This window comes from Cibotium barometz, chromosome 34, assembly GCF_041138505.1.
Source record: "Cibotium barometz isolate CiBa-2024 chromosome 34, ASM4113850v1, whole genome shotgun sequence".
NCBI classification, from domain to species: Eukaryota; Viridiplantae; Streptophyta; class Polypodiopsida; order Cyatheales; family Cibotiaceae; genus Cibotium; species Cibotium barometz.
In genome coordinates, this window is record NC_141079.1 from 6,013,848 (window position 1) to 6,030,367 (window position 16,520).

Here is a 16,520-nt window from a genome sequence, read left to right on the forward strand (position 1 = left end):
CTTTCTCTCTCTCTCTCTCACACACACACACACACACACACACACACACACACACACACACACACACACACGCACGCGCATTCGTGTACGAGCGACAAAAGACCCAAGAATTGACATACATCGACTTTTGAAAAAGCAATGGCCGACATCGATTACGGTAAGTATAAATTAAATTTTGCAATCAATTAATATTTAAATCTGTAGATTTGGGAGGTAGACACTTCAAGAAACTCTTGATAGATGTAACACATGTGCATCATGGCCAAAAACACACATACATAAAGAAAATGTTAATGAAAGAGCACCATCATTCTGAATGAGCGACTATATGTACCAAAAAATTATGTCTACAAAATTAGCACTAAATGGCTCTATCATTAATCGGAGTCATCGGAGGAAGAGTCCTCCTCTTGTAAGTTCTTAGGTGGTTGCGATGATAACCCTGCTGCTACCTGTCAAGCAACCTCATCCATGTCGTTCTCACCATGTTGCTCCTGCAATTAAAAATGTCTATTAGCTATTTGAGTATAAAAAAAACCACATAACATATAACACATGCAAATCTTGATTGGCATAAAATAATATTTGATAGAATTACTTACAAAAGCATCGGGTGTCGGCATCTCCTTCTGTAGCGCTCTGTAGTCGCAAATTGTGGCTCTCCGTATCTGCAGATGGTGCTCGACCATAATCCTTTCTCTGTTATTTAAACATTGCATATATATAAGTAAGAAGTGAATTGAATGCATATGAGATCATAGATACATGGATACATATATATATATATATATATATATATACAAATAGCTATAGATAGACGAACAAAAAATTTGTGCACTTACAAAGAGTGCTCGAAAGCCACTAGAGCCCATCCGGCCAAGCCGAGAGGTGTGCCCTGACTGGACACGAGCCTGTGCTGCCTCCTGCAAATTAAATGCGCTTTTATATGAATATATAATTAATGCTATTCGAGAGGTACCTATCATATGCATTGAGTGAATTAACTTTGTGTACCTTCTGTTGAGGCCATGTCACTCTCAAGCGAATCTCTTTCCTGAAGTGCCGCGCCAAGAATCTCTGCACATCGCAGGTGGGCGTGTATGCTCAGGGACACCCGCAAATTTCCTAAGCATTTAACAATAGTGTGTTATTACAAGGTTTCACAATTTACGATCATCAATAAACATATAGATGGATATATAAACACATATATATAGGTAGGTGGATGGATAAATAGATAAATGTAGTAGTCTGTATGCGCTATGGATGCTCAATTGGGTGCATTTGGAGAGCATCACTGGCTCTCTGAATGGACCAATTGCACATCCATAGTGCATACGGACCGGCTGACGGTCCGTATATGCTATGCTAACGCATTTGGGTGCATGTCAATTACACCTTGAAGAACTATTTTGTGCAAGGTTACTGTAAGCCTCTAATATGGACATAAGTACAGTAAGAAGGTATGATTACAAATTAACTAGTTTCTGCTGAGGGAAGAACATTATTCCTAACTTGGGGATAAGCAAATATGCATTGTGCGCTACCATAGCATTTACAAACACTTCTAGGATGATTTTGTATGTGTATTATTTTTGTTCAAGTTTTCTTTGATTTTTAATGATATTAATATGACATTAATATTTTATGAATGCAGATTCTGGGTCATCCTCTGGGACACCGCCTCCTCCCACTCTTCCTGTGCGTCCATCTGTAGTTGCGAGAGGAGATGGTTCCTCTTCTTCCACATCATCTACGACACTAGGCGACTCACAAACATATTACGTTGAAAGAATCCCATGTTGGTGTGCAGCATGCCATGGCACTCATCGACGAATGCGATGCATATGTTTTGCCCATATGGAGCAGTATGGTCCATGTCCTGATATGCCACCGCAAGAGGAACGGGAGCATCCCATGGTAAATGATGTCATTTTAGAACTATGTATAAATTCATATCCAAGTTTACTCCGCACTATTAATCGTGTTCCATGTGTGTCTTACCCTTCATATAATCAACAATGATGCATTATTCAGCACGTACCAGTTCTACATCCTCGATTTCATGAGGATTGTGAAGACCATGGAATTGATCCTTCATTCCTTCCATGCACACGATATGGTCAAGCCGTTTTTCCGTTGCAAATGGAGGCATCATCAACTTCTTTGCCCCTCGGTGCCCAATCAGAGACATTGGGTGATCATCCATTGCATGATCGTCTTCTATCTCTCATTCAAACGTACGATCGTAGACGCTATGGAGGATGGTTGGGAGTAGCCCTTCCAGCAGACGGAGAGGTTTTCAGCTTTTGGGGTGCTCGATATGTGATTGCACCATCTACCATTCCCAATGGTGGACGAGGTCTCTTTATTGCACAGGATTTACGCGTGCCCGCAAACTCAGAGGTGACTCTTATGTCATTTTGTGTAGTTGTGGTAAAGCAAGTATTGGGAGTTTGGAAGAACAAAAATCCTAGATTGAAGAGCTTATGCATGCGTGTGAAGCAGTTACTTAAAAGGTTTAAAGCCTGGAGCATTCAGCATATAGACAGGTCCCAAAATGAGCAGGCTCATGAAGCAGCACAAGGGGTGCTAATCAATAGTAGTAGAGGGAGAAATGAGAGAACAAATTGTAACTTTATGGAGTGTGAGAATAGTCACGAGCCATGTTATATGATTAGAGATGTACCCATATATATAGTAGTGTGTGCTACAAGATCATTACAAGCTGGCGAGGAATTATTTGTAAATTATGGATGGTGTCGGCCATCACCAGCCCCTCTTTGAGAATGAAATTTGAGATAAAGTGTCGGCCTCTTAAATTATGTATGTTTCAAATAATGTATCCAGCTTTGTAGCCCAATCAGCATTTAATTTTGACAAATATTTGATGATATATTTCATTGTCTCATCAGTAATACAACTAAGGGTATTTTAGTGTCTTGTCTAAGGTTATCTTGAGTATAGATTTTTGCTACTAATATGCTTGAATTGTGTTGTAAAAAGGGTTTTAATGTTATGATTATATCACTTAATAATTCGATTGTTATTACTTTAAATCATTTCTTCATGTAGACTATGTTTATACATGCAGTGTCCAGATGTTGAGGGTGTATCTAGCTCTCACCGAACTCACCATATCTTGCCATAGGAGTACATGAGGCTTTTACGTACACAAGATCCAAGTACATATCAACGACTTAGAGATGAGTACAATGCAAAATGCAGAGAAGAAGCGACCAATGAGGGACATGTTGATGATGACATCAATGAGTTTATCGATGATTGGTTCCCAGCAAGTAGTGAAGAAGAAACTTGTCCGCATGAAAAATTTCTACGAGAAGAAGCTTCAAGGCCCATCTACGATGGTGCATCCATATCAAGATTGAGTGTGACCTTACTCATCTTGAATCTCCAAACACGCTACCAATGAAGTAATGCATCGGTTTCTGAATTACTATCATAAGTTATATTTGTATTTTGTTTGCATAAAAATAATGGCTCTCAATCACTTTTGTGCTCATTAAATATTTACAATTGAGTGGTAGGCTTCTTTCAAACAAGATTCTACCATCAAACAATGTGATCCCAAAGTCGAGGGACGAGGCAAAGAAAATGATCGCATCCCTTGGTCTCGAATACAACACAATTCATGCATGTGTCAATGATTGCATTTTGTATCGTGGAGAGTATGAAAATGCAACCACTTGTCCCAAATGCGGTGTTGCTCGTTTCAAGGCAGGAACCTTGAATGTCCCTATGAAAGTTCTGCAACACTTTCCCTTGGCACCACGAGTTGAACACATCTTCCGCAGCCCCAAATAGCCAAGCTTATGGATTGGAGTTCGAGAAATGCAAGTATGGACGGAGTCATGAGGATTCCAAGTGATAGCAAAGCATTTAAGCATATCGATGCTACATGGCCAGAGTTTCATTGGGAGCCTCGCCATATAAAATTTGGAGTTGTCTTGGATGGAATCCCTTTTCCATGCGATCGAGCAAGTGGTCAACTTGGCCCGTAGTTCTTATCAACTACAACATCCCACCATTCATGTCAATTAAGAAAGAGCATTTAATATTGTCTTTGTTGATTCCTGGTATGTGACAAATATTCTCATTTCTAAATAGCACACTCATTTCTATTTGAAAAATGTCAAATTTAAACGATGCATCAATGTAGGGAAGCGGCAAGTTAAAGACATCAACGTATATCTTGCACCGCTCATTGATGACTTGCAACAAATATGGAAAGGAGTAAATGTTATTGATATGTCAAAACCTGTGGGTAATAGGAGTTTCAAGGTTCGTGGCATTTTAGCATGGACAATATATGACTATCCTGCCTATGGCTTTGCATCAGGTACAGCAGGGCTCTTTAGTTGTTTGTTTGTTTATACAATCAAAAAATTTGGATGTTGAAAACATAAAAATAATTTTTGTTTCTCTCAGGCCTATCAACAAAGGGTTACAAAGCATGTCCACCATTCGTTGATTGGCTACGCTCCAAATATAGTCGAAGTTTGAGTAAAAATATATACCTTCGACATCGACGATTTCTACCTCCAGATCATGTGCTACATTCCAAAGCGAATGCGAGACATTTTAATGGCAAAGTGGAGAATGGACGTTGTCCAACGTGAATGACTCCAAGAGATTGGTACGTCAAGTGGACAAACGGACCTCTAATAGATCTGGAGGCCGAACTTGCAAGCGATGTTACGCACACACACACTTGGCAGCCCTTCTCTCTCTCTCTCTCTCTCTCACTCACACACTTTTTTTTTTGATTTGATAGGATGATACAATCAACCCATAAAGAGTGAGAGCCTCTGCAAATATGAGAATAAGAATCATGCCCACAAACAGCTTTGGCTGCTTTGCATTAGCTCCAACGCCCGCATCCCCGACAATGCCGATGGCCATTCTAGCAGAAAGACCAGCTAGCCCGCAAGCAAGACCAGATGATAGATGCGCGTAACCATTAAACAGATAGTAGGCAGTGCTTTTAGGATTGATACCCGTGCTTATAATGACAGCAATAATAAGGCCATAAATACCCAGCACACCAGCCATGACAACTGGTACAATAGACCTAGCTCAAGCCTTCATAGAAGCCAAAGCATGAAGAGGGAGAGGATGATTAGCAGAAACTGAAGATTGCAAAGTCCAATCCCTTAGTCTGTCCCTTTGAGCAAGAGGAGGAACAGGGAGGAACGGATGTAACAAATGACCAAGCTTCCTCCAAATGAATCTATGATGCATACCCACCAGTGAGTATCTACGAGATGCCTCCGGGAATGATAAAAAATTTACATGATCATTGATCACATCTTCCACCTTCCTTATGCCCAGCTTCATAAGATTGTAAGCTCTGATGGGATCCTGAAGAGCTAATGGAGTGATAAAAACAGCACTCCAATGGAGACTTTCCTGCCGTAAAGAGTTGGAAGAATCCTCATTATCAGGAGACCATTTAAGTGAGGATAAAACCTTTTTCCAATCTTGCAACAAAGAAGTGGAAAGGGGACAGCATGGAATTCTCCCTTGAAATTTTCCCAAGACTACCTCCCAAAGATCAGTGATCCAATTGCCATACACCGATGATTTCATAGTAGAGCACATGGTTGCTAACATAATGGCCCAGGGCTGTTGTTGGCAAAAAAGGTAGTAAGCAGAGTTGCCTTACGGGCAAGCATGTGATACCTGAGATTGAGAATGTTAAGACCACCATGCAAATTGGGGGAGCATACAAAATCCATTTTCAATAATCGCTTTGCTTTCACATGTGACTTAGTCTTCCATAACAATTCCATTGCCTGGGACATGAAGGCTAAAATATCCCTGGGAGACCAGTGAAGCAAAGGTAAGTAAAACTGGACATATGCCATGAGAATAGATTGGACTATCCAAAGTCTAACATGTAACGGCCATGTGGGAATTTTCCAATATTCCAACTTGTCATGAAGCTTCGGGAAAATCCATTCCATTTATTGTTTCCTTGTGATATTCCAGCCAACTGGATACCCTAAATGATGCAATCAATTTTGCATATTCAATGGCAATCAAAGCATTGGAAATGTTATCTTGTATTTGTCGTCTGGGCAAAAAACCATATTGACGAGGATGGAGTGCATGACTCAATGCTCCAGATATCCGGTGAACAATCATCTTTGCAACAAGTTTATAAATAACCGGTGGTTGTAAAGCTTCTTTGACCGAGGCATCCAACTCTTTCATTTTTGCTTTACCTTTATCCTTTCCCTTGGACAAGCTGGGCTGAATTTGATTAGTCGTCTTTGCATTCCTTCCTCGAAGATAATCAGCATTCTTGATGCCTTGACCTTCAAACTTAGTAGATGGCTGAGAGACAGGGGGAGGTATGCATTGGGAGGAGGCTGATGCAACACCATCGGACACTGAGAAGCAAGGTGTCCAAACTTATGATGACAGGCAAAGCAAGCACCTGCAAAGACTCCCCATTTTAATTCAAAATACTTTTCCCCCAGATGAATTGCCTCAACCTCTACTGCAATAGAGGGAGGGGTGGGGATGTCAGTGTCCCAGAGTGTCCCAGAGAATGCAAAATCTGTTTCGATTGCCTGTAGGCCGAGGGGGGCATATGACCTGGCCAAGAGATGAGGCTAAGCCCGAAAGTTCATCATTCATGTAGTCAGGGAAATTTACCACCTCCACCGATACTGGGCAATGATGTCTGATCAAACTCTGATAATCTTTATTGGGAGACCAAGGCATAGCGTGCACCATTTGTCTGCCAAAGAAGAGGGGAGCGTATTCAAGGAGCTTTTGCTTATAAGATGCATCTATAAGATGGACCTCATAAAACCCTCGCGAAGCAAAATAAACACCTTCCACAAAATAGCCCCCCAGCAACGCTTTGATCCATTGGGCCACATCATTCGCAGAGGGAAATTTGCCGGGGAAGAAGATGATGACCGCCGTCTGAGACAATTTCTTTAGCAGGGTAATCAGAGAAGGCAGCTTGAGCTTGTACTTAACTGTAGGAACATGTAAGGCCCATTCATTCCGACTGTGCTAAAATTCTTCTTGCAACACATCATAAACATACTGAGCCTCGTTGGGGTCAAACCCAGAATCAAAGGGATTGTCAGTCTGCCGTCTTTTTGCATCAGCAGGCCTATCCTTCCGGGCATATGCTTTAGGTAGAGGATCTTGAGACATTGATAAAGGGGAAACAAAAGGCGGGCTATGATATAAGGGGGGAAATTCAGTAGGCTGAGGCAAAACAGAAGAAAAGAACCCAAGTGGTGAAGCGTAAAAGGGCCAATGCTGGGATAATATAGGCTGGATTTGCCGGGGCAGAACGAGTAGGGGAGCGGGCTGGAAAAAGTATAGGTGTGAGGGAAAAAACAGAAGCAAAGGAAAGCGGGGGTTATTCCAGAACATGGCGCAAAGGAGCAGTGCTGGAAAAAGACGCGCAGCTGATGATGGGGGCGGCCAGGAAAGGGCGACGGGCTTGGCGTAGCAGGTCGGCTTGACAGGCAGGTCTGGGCAGCGGCGCTCCTTGCAGCAGCTCTACACACTTTTTTTTTGTAAACCATTGATTTATTTACAACCGGGAAACCTCAAATCGAGAAAAACCCTGAAGTGACAAAGTAACCTCAGACTGCATTATCTAAAAGCAGTCAAAGTAAATTCTAAAATCATCTAACGTGATGTCTCCAGCATTATATGCAGAACGTAATGCCTAGCCAAGTGAAAACTTGAAGTAATGGAAAGGATCAATATCCATTTTGTGGAACAACATGCAGTTCCTTACATGCCAAATAGTCCAGAAAAGGCAGAAACGAATCCAGCTGAATAACACATCAAACTGGTGCTGAGAATTTTTCAATTTTCCAAACAGCCAAAACCAACGCCCGAAATTGCCCGAAGGAAAGCGTAACCGAAGAGCATTGGAGATCTGGCGAACAAACGATTTGGTCCGTACACAACACCACAAAAGATGCGGTACAGTCTCCAAATTACTTTTACATCTGATACAATCTGAGGGTGCAATGCAAAAGACTACCAATAGGAAGCACACCTACCAAACAACGCCAAAGGAATAGGCGTTCTTTCAAAGGCAGACCACTTTTCCAAATACTAGACAACATTTTCTTCCACCACCTAGAGGGTTTGGATAGGGACCATAGTCGATTACCATGAGTCACAATCCAAATATCCTGTTGTAAGAATGTGTAAACCGACTTGGCCGAAATACTTCGCATACCCATGGACCCAAGTTTCCAATCAGACAGGCGAGAATCCTCATTTAAAGGAGGTACAGGAGAGAAATCATTGATCATCCGCCGAATTTCTCCCCATATGCGAGAGTAATGATTACGTAATTTGAAACGAGCAACTGCAGCAGCAGAAAAGGGCAGAACCTGCCTCGCATCATCCACCACCTCGCCTATGTTACATATTCCTTTTTTGAGGAAGAAAATATGCCTGACGAGGCGAATAATCAACCAAGGTGGATGATAATACTTGACTCCAGTGCAAACTCTCTAGGCATAGGGAATTGCCAAGCGAAGAGGTCGAACCATGCCAACTCATTCCTGAAGTCACCGCCTGATAAGAGACGAGGTGAAAGGGCATCCTGGAATGTTTCCCTCAATCTTCCCGCAAATAACATCCCATAAAGATGGTTGCCAATGACCAAAAGAACGCGTAACAATGTGATCACACAAATAAGAAACCATGAGAGCCCATGGCTGTTTCTGATCCAGCATTGTCGGTAGAAGGGAAGCCTTTCTGGCTAAAACATGACGTCTGAGATCCAGAATATTCAACCCTCCTAGATGCTTGGGGGAGCATAACTTTTCCATAGACAACAACCGAAGGCCCTTACTTCTGGAGGAGGTCCGCCAGAAATGTTCTAGAAAATTGGACATAAGGGACGTCAATCGAGATCAAGACCAATGTAATAATGGAAGAAAGAACTGAACATAAGCTATGAGAATACATTGTACAATCCTCAAATGCACATGAAGTGGCCAAGTTGACAACTTCCAATAATGAAGCTTAGATTGCATTCTCAAAAGCACCCAATCTAGTTTTTTCTTCGAAGATACTGTCCAGCCCACTGGATAACCCAAATGACGGACCATGATGTGCGAGGGAATAATTTCACCCGGCCAAAGCAGCTTATGCCAGTCATATTCAGTCAAAACCAATAACTTTGATTTCAAGAAATTCACCTTTAGGCCTGCTGCCAGGCCAAACAAATGAAGAACGTGCATAATAAGTTCGACATCATTCTGGTTATTACGAGGCATAAGCAAAGTATCATCTGCATATGCTTGGCCAATAAATTGCTTGCCTGAAGGCAGTCTCAAACCCTGTAAACTTCCAGAGGAGGTCAAGGACTCCAAATGCAATAGGAGGGGATGAGTAGCAATCGCATAAAGCAGAACGGGCAACCTTGCCTTACCGAGCGACCCAACAGCCATGGCTCGGTGAGAAAACCATCAAGTAATCCGACACAGGTACTATCAGCATATAAAAAGTGAACGACCCGGGAGAGCTTCGGACCAAAGCCCAGGCGACACATGGTCTCCTCAATGTAATCCCAAAGGACCAAATCAAATGCCTTCTCAATGTCATCTTGTACGACCAAGACATCTTGCTTAGTATACTTGGCATACTCCATGCCAATGATGACATTTGCGAGATTGTCCATAATTTGTCTACGTGGAATGAATCCATACTAAGAAGGATGCGAACCGTCATGCAATGATTTTTTAATTCTATTAGCAATCATTTTAGCAAGCAATTTGTAGACAACAGGCATAAGAGTAATCGGCCATTGTGAGAATTCTTCACAAAGCATGTGCTTAGGGAGAAACTTGAGCAATCCTTCTTTCCAGGATGCCGGCAAAGCTTGTTTTGCCCATGCAGTGTTTATCATGAAAAGCAAGGGTTGTTCTAGATATTCCCAAAAAGAGCGGAAGAATTCCATAGTAAGGCCATCCCAACCAGGGGATTTCCATCGTCCCAAATCATAGAGACTGGAGTACAACTCTGTTTCTATGAAGTTCTCTTCTAGATATTCAACCTACTGAACCGATAAAATCGGAGTAACATGCGATAGGAACAAGCAGCGAGCCTGTTGGCCCTCCTGCGAGAGAACCGTCGGAGCTTGAAAGATTTTGCCATAATGATTTTCCATCGCCCTTGCTAGCTCGATACGAGATTTTGTCCAGTCACCACCCGAGAGTCTAATTCGTTTAATGGCTTAAGTTTGCCTGGAATAATGGAGATGTCGAAAGAATTGCTTAGAAGCACATCCTGCAGGGTGAGTTGCTGTCCATAAATCTGCAGTATGAAGTGATGAAGTCATATGTTCCCATTGCTGAATTTCAGAGGGTAGCATATGGGATTTATGTGTGGTATTGTCCTTCCAGTGAGGAGAATTATTAAAGTCACCACAAAGTAGAGCATTTGAGGACCAAGGATATTGCTTTATGGAGTCCCACATTTGAGCTCTGGAAGCTGAAATTTGAGAGGCATATAAGGAGCCTATTTCAAAAATCTCTCCATTGATCATACATTGGATAATCATCCATCGGCCACAAAGATCATTATATGCTACGCATGGCTGCAGATCATGTCTAGCTAAAATGCACAGCCCAGAGAATTGTTCAGATCCTGCATAAAATATATCATATCCTAAAAAGAACCCATGCTGGCCAGCAAAAGGCTAGCAAAAGAATGCTGATTATGCTCTTGCAGACACAAAACATCTGGATGAGTATTATTTATATAATGCCATAGGAGCCTCCATTTATGCTGATTGCAGAGGCCTTGTATGTTATAAGAAAAACATTTAAGAGAAGTACGCATGAAAATATGTACAAGAGATGAGCAGTCCTCAAAGAGAAAGGGAGGCATCAGGCCTCTGCCATTGCCACAGGGTCTTGCTGACCCTCAGAATCCAATTCCCTGACTAGATCATCTTCTTCACAAAGTGGAATACCCTTCTTGATTGCATTGACCCATGCCTTTGAGATGGGGCTGTCCGAAGAGGTAGAAGGTTGACCAGGAGATGGAGCAGAAGCATCCCAATTACGAGATTGGAGAGGTCTTTGTTTGAGAGGCACCATCTTCTTTGCATTCTGCCAACCCTCGTGAGAAGATGAATTATTTTCCACTAGCTTGTTTTTTCCTTTATCCTTGTTTTGAGCTGAATTCCTGTATGAATTGAAGGCTTTGTTCCTTTAGCTTCAGTCTTTTCCACATATGTCTTCTGACCTCCTTTATTAGATGGCGGAGGAATGGTAGCTGGAGGAGGCGGATGAAGGATAGAGGGACACTCAGAAGCTAGGTGCCCGAACTTGTGACAAGAGAAACAAGCTCCAGCAAAAATGCCCCATTTCAAAGTGAAATATTTCTTTCCCAAATTAACACCCTCAATCTCAACTGCAATAGCAGAGGGGGTTGGTCTATCAGTATCCCATAAGATGCAAAAACGATTTTTATTACCTGTGGGACGAGGGGGACAGATCACTTGTCCCAATGTCATCGCTAAGCGTGGAAGCTCTGTTCTCATGTAATCTGGAAAATCAATGACTTCAACCCGTACAGGGCAGTGATGTTTGATGAGATTCTGATAATCCTTATTAGGAGACCAAGGCATGATGTGCACCATTTGACGACCAAAAAATAAAGGGGACATTTCCAGCATCTTTTGTTTTGTCAATGCATCCAAGAGATGAACTTCATAAAATCCTCGGGAGGCAAAATAGACTCCTTCTACATAGCATCCACCTAGGAGAGAATTCACCCATTGTCCCACATCATTAGCCGAGGGTATTTTGCCTGGAAAAAAGATGATGACTGCAGTTTGAGAGAGCTTCTTCAGAGGATGCACAAGAGAAGGCAACTTCATCTTGTAAGTGAGTTCCGGAGCAGGTAGTATCCATTCTCTTCTACTTTGTTGAAAATCCTCATTCAACATGTCAAACACATAGGAAGCATCTTCAGATGAAGGAGCTATGGGGGGCAGAGTTTCCCTTGATTGTCTTTTAGGTTCAGGAGAAAGTGCTCTCTTGACATAATACTTGCTTGTTTCTGCCATCGAGACTAGTCGATTCAGCAGGAAGAGATAGATCAGAAAAAAGGGGGGGCAGCGCTATTTCGACAAGGCACTTAATAGAGATGGAAAAGCCCAAAACTTGTTGCGACAGGAGGCTTGCGGGAATACTATCTTACACAGAAGGGAAAACAGAGACCTGTAGCAAGGCGCACACACACACACACACACCCGCACACACACACACACACCCCTACACACACACAGGTCGCGGAAGAGAGGAAGAGGGGCAGATTGACGATGACAAAACAAAGTATCTGAGCGCATAGAGGGGACCCCCAGAAGGTCGCGACGATGAGGGCTGCAGGGCCGATACAGTCCAGGAAGCAGGGCCGACATAGGCCAGGATCCACGCGCCACCTACACACACCACACACACACCACACACACTTTTTTTTTTGGTAAATCCATGAACAGTATATTATCAATGAAATTTACATGAGTCTCCAAAACGGAGAGCCTCAACGGGAAATCAGAAGCAAAGAGAAACTATTTCCAGGCATGACTGATGAAGATCTCCTTGGTGACAAGCATCATAAACAGATTGCCGTAAGGAGCTTCTAAAATACTGATAAGATTGCAAAAACGGTTTCCCAAAATATCTCATGTTGTGATCCTGCCATATGGTCCAGAAAGCCCAATATCTGACCCAGTACAAAAGTAAAGAGTAATGGACCGTGGTTGTAGGGAGTCTACCAAAAAGCCAAAAGTGTTTCCCAAAAAAAGAGTTAGGGAAACGAAGGCGAAGTAACATGGAAATTTTGCGGATGAAGGCCTTAGTGCTGGAGCACGTCCAAAACAAATGAGGCACCATTTCAGAAGGGGCCATGCATCGAAGATAAGAAGCAGATGCAATCCTTCATTTAGCAAGAGTGACCCCCACAGATAAGGAACCTGTAAGACAACGCCATAGGAAAAGCTTTTGCTTGAGAGGCAATTTACTCCTCCATAAATTGCGAAGATTCTTTCGACACCAAGCAAGTGATTTTGTCATATGTCAAAGAGAATTAGCATGTGAATGAATCCATGGTGATGGCTGGAGGAAAGAGTATGTCGTCCTAACCGTTAGGTCAGAAAGAATAACAGGACAAGAATTTGAGCCCATCGGGTGTAACTGCCAATCCTGTAATCTGTCCCTGTTAGATAAAGGAGGGATGGGAAGAAAAGGCTGCAGCAAGTATGCAATTTTCCTCCAAATGAACCTGTGATGCATGGCTAGTGGATAGGAAGCCATAGCCTGAGGGAAGGAAAGCATTTGACCAGTAGCATCAACATCATTTATGCACCTAATCCCCAATTTGCTGAGATTGTATGCCCGAATCGGCTCTTGCAGGGCCAATGGAGAATCAAAAACAGCACTCTAGTAAATGCTTTCCTGCCGAAGGGAATTGGCATGAGACAAAAGGAAGGGTGCCCAATGAGCATGCGAAAGGACCTATTTCTAATTGCAAATAAGTGAAGTGGCAAAAGGGCAGCCCGGGATAGAACCTACAAATTTGCCCAAAATGACCTCCCAGTGATCAGTGATCCATGCACCATGTGCAAAAGTGCGTAAGGCCGTGCACATGGTTGCAAGCATATGAGTCCATGGCTGCGTCTGACGAAAAAAGGTGAGTAGGAGAGGAATTTTCCTTGCCAAGACATGATGCGCAATATTCAGCACATTCAATCCGCCATGCATCCTCGGGGAACAAACTTTTGCCATCCGCATAAGTCTTAAAGCTTTAGCAGAAGACTTTGTTTTCCATAACAGCTCCATAGCCTGAGACATGAAAGCAGAAGTGTCCTGAGAGGTCCAATGTATCAAAGGCAAATAGTACTGAACATAGGCCATGATAATCGACTGGACAATCCGGAGCCTAACATGGAGTGGCCAGCTGGAGAGCTTCCAGTAGTGGAGCTTGGCATGAAGTTTGTCAAAAATCCACTTTAACTGTTGTTTCCTAGTGATGTACCAGCCAATAGGGTAACCAAGATGGGCGGACCACATCATAGAGTTGCATAATGTGTCCGGGCCATACAAGAACATGCCAATCATATAAATGCAGAGGTATGAGGCTAGATTTGTCAAAATTGACATGCAGGCTAGCAGCCATGCCATATATAGAGAGAGTGTCCATAAGAGTCTTCAACTGCTGTGGAGAATTATGCTGCATAAAGAAGGAGTCATCTGCATATGCCTGAGCCATAAAGGGAGGGGCTCCAGGAATCTGAAGACCAATGAGAAGGTCCTGCGCGGTAAGATGATCCAAGTATTTGAGAAGTGGGTGAGTGGCAATGGCATATAAGAGGGCACTGAGTGGACACCCTTGTCTGACCGAACGACCCAAGGACCAAGATTGAGAAAGATGATTGCCAAGGATGCATTGGGCTGTAGAGTCAGCATACAAGCAGTAGATGACATTAGCCATTTTTGGCCCGAATCCCATCTGAGCCATTGTCTGTGAGATAAAATCCCAGTTGACCGTGTCAAAAGCTTTAGCAAAGTCCACTTGCATAATAAAAACATCCTAGTCAGAATATTTTGCATATTCAATAGCCATGAGAGCATTGCCAATATTATCATGGATCTTCCGCCTAACTAGGAACAAAGCCATATTGCAAGGGATGCAGACCCTCGTAAAGCACTTGGTGAAGACGGTGCACCAGCATTTTAGTAAAGAGTTTGTAAACAACAGGCATCAATGTGATGGGCCTCCAATCCATGAGATGCTCACACAAATTCCGACGTGAATGGATGTATGGATGATGTGGATTGATGTGTGGGTAATGTGGATTGGCGTGAATGGATGTATGGATGATGTGGAGGGGATTGATGTGGATTGATGTGGATGGATATATGGATGATGTGGATTGACGTGTGGATTGATGTGGATGGATGTATGGATAATGTGAATTGATGTGGATGGATGTATGGATGATGTGGATTGGTGTGGATGATGTGGATGGATGTATGGATGATGTGGATTGATGAGTGGATGATGCGATTAGATGTGATTTGATGTGGGAATGATATGATGTGATAGGGATCGATGAAGAAAAAAGAATTGTGGGAAGATGAGAAAAGATGGGGACTAATGTGAAAGGATGTGGAGTGATGAGAAAAAATGGAAATATTGTTGGAACTGTATTTGTATATGTAAAATCTGTTTTTAAATGACTGTTTTATGTCAAGAATGCTGGGGAAGCATTTTGACCGTCTTGTGAATGAGGTCGTGGAGACCTATCTGTTAAAGTTGTAATTGCTAAGTGACGGCGGAGAGTCAACGGAGGACGTCTCGCGTAGCAAGGTCGACCAAGGTCTTGACCAGCCTCGGTTTGATTTAAATGGTGAGCTTCCGGTACAGTGGATGAGGGACCAAGGAAGCGGCCTATGAGTGAAGTGCTAGCTGACTTGCGCGAAGGATCTTAGAGGGTGCTAACCATACGGTGCGTGGGCTCTGGGTTGCCGAAGATACCCACACGTACGTCGGGGAAGATATTGGAAAAAGGAGTAAGAGTTGGTTTCTAAATTCGGGCATGGATCTGGTTGGTTGACCTTGCTGGTCCTCAACGGATGAGTCCACGGCTCTTTTATATGGATCTGTTGGTTGATCTTGGTGATCTTCAACGGAGATTCCATTTTGATATGTGAATATATTGCCGGTTACTATGAGCTAAGAACTATCGAAAAGGCCCCTGAGTGAACAGGTGGTGAGCATTCTGGTTGCCAATGATGCCATAGGTACACCGATGAAGGAATGATTAGAAATAAGGATTCAACCAGAGATTCTGAGGATTGTGATCAGTGATACAATGGTTTCATTAAATGATTGTTTTAAAGATAGCTGATGCTGAGAAAAAGGCAATTTCATATTGGGTGTGTAAGTGGTGTGACTAGTTTTAAGTTTGCATGAATATCCAGCTAGGGGGCCTGGGAACTCTTTTCCCTGGTACCTGGGACAAAACCTCACCAAATTCTTAATTGGATCCCATCACTACAATGGTTGGGCGGTTGGCTAACCCATGGGATTGGATGGGGTTAGGCTGGACTGATGGATCCTTAAATTGAGACTCAATTTTGTCATGGTACGATAGATGAAGTAAATCCCGGACAAAATTTGTTCTATGGAAAAGAATCAACGGCTGTGCCTCTCAATGAGGAAAAAAGCGTTGGTCTCTATGATCCAAGTGCAATCTTTTCCCTGATCTCACTTGGGACTTACGGGTTTGATCAGATCAGTTCAGTTAGTTAAGGCTTTTGACTACGTTAGAGAAAAGTTATCCTGGAGGAATCGCCTGTGCTTTCTGGGCAAGGGAAGGTTTTTTTTTACCTCTTTTTCAATTAGCCTCTGTACCCCCAGCTGGTGGAGAAGCTCTCTCTCCTTTCATACATAAAATTGGCCCAAACCACTTTAGCCAC

The 16,520-nt window shown here is 42.8% G+C and overlaps 1 pseudogene; it reads right to left on the minus strand.

Annotated features, from left to right (window-relative positions):
* Window positions 1–455: 455 nt before the first annotated feature.
* Window positions 456–5,073, minus strand: LOC147618652 (V-type proton ATPase 16 kDa proteolipid subunit pseudogene; annotated as a pseudogene).
* Window positions 5,074–16,520: the final 11,447 nt, after the last annotated feature.